Source organism: Arachis duranensis, chromosome 7 (genome assembly GCF_000817695.3).
Source record: "Arachis duranensis cultivar V14167 chromosome 7, aradu.V14167.gnm2.J7QH, whole genome shotgun sequence".
NCBI classification, from domain to species: Eukaryota; Viridiplantae; Streptophyta; class Magnoliopsida; order Fabales; family Fabaceae; genus Arachis; species Arachis duranensis.
In genome coordinates this window covers 27,521,885-27,523,521 of record NC_029778.3, presented here as the reverse complement: position 1 = coordinate 27,523,521, position 1,637 = coordinate 27,521,885, and positions in this window count along the sequence as shown.

Genomic DNA, 1,637 nt, shown 5'->3' with positions numbered 1-1,637 from the left:
GCGTCCCTCTCCACCACGCCTCACTGCGCGAGCGCGCACTGTGCGCGCACGCGCGGATGCTCGGCGCCAAACAAAAAGAGGCACACTCACCCCTTCACTTTCACTTCACATTTTCCCCCCTCCTCATACCTTCTACTGCACCTCCAACTTCAAAGAGGGGCACACTCTCTCTTTCACCTCCATTCCCTCTTCTACACTACTTTCTACCACTCACTACCTTCTCTACTACTCCCCCTAAACCCACACCACAACCTCCTCTCTCATTCTCTTCATCTCACAAGGTACCATCCTAAGCTACCATCTCTTGTGTTGTTATTCCTTTAATTTCACATTCAATTAGTTATCTTCTTTCTTCTTTTCTTTTAGTTACTTCTTTAGGAGGTTATTGTTCTTGTCTTCTTCTCTCTTTTCCTCTCATTTATACTAACTCTTCATGGGCATTTAGGTCTCTACTTCACTTGCATCTGTAGATGAGTTGTGTTGTTTGCTTTTCTTGCACTCACTGTGTACTATAATCATTAATAGTGGATTGTGACTTACTACATTGCTTTCACCATTTTCAAATCACACACTACAACTGGATGCACACCAAGTGTTCGATGAAAGGCATACTTGATTTTTGCACCAACTTTGACTAAATTGCCTCTCATCTTATCACTTTAGGCGCATCCCCATTTCCCCCAATCCATCCACTCACATTTTCTTAACTTGCTTTCCATGTGTGGCCCTTAAGGGTATATGCTTCTCATGCTCCCTACTTGCATGCATAAATCACCCTTACACCATATGAAAATGATTTGCCTTGCTCTTTTCATGTTATCTTAGTCACATGTTGCAGCTGTCATGTGACAACGATACCGATATTCTATGGCTTAGCTTTTCATCGCATTAACACATTTACTTTCACCTACTTGGATTTTGATGTTTTCCCTTCTTTACTCTCATAGGATGGTTATCAAGAAGAACAAAGGGAAAGCTCCCAAGAACAAGAAAAGAAAAGGGAAAGCTCCCAAGAAGCCAACTCCCAACAAAGCGCACCAAGAGCAAACGGCCAAGCCACTCTTGAAGAAGGCTAAGGGCCCCATTGATGTTCTCGAGAAGGATAACCCTCCTAAGGATTCAAACAAGTTCCCCAATCGCTACTGCGAACTTGTTTACACAAGAATGATCGAGAGGAACTATCATCTGGAACCACTCCTAGTCCTACCGGCTCACCTTCATCCGATTGTGATGACACATATTGAGCGACGACAATGGAGGTTCCTATTGCGGAAACCAAAGGAGGCTAACCTTTCATGGGTAGTAGAATTCTACTCCAACTTCCACTCCCCCCTTCTCACATCAATCTTTGTGCGCCGAAAACAAGTGTCGGTCACAGTGGAAACTATACAAGAAGTCCTTGGGATTGAACACTCAACGGATGCTTATGACGCCTATGAGGAAGTCTTGGCTACATGCGATGACCGCGCATTCGATTGGAGCGCAATCCTCCGTGTCATTGCTCTACCCGACGCCTATTGGATTCGGGGGACTATCAAGCAAAGACCAAAAGGTTTAGATGTCCGCCACCTCACTCAAGAAGCCACGGCATGGGCCCAAATTCTAGCTCACTATGTGCTCCCAAGTACACATGGGTC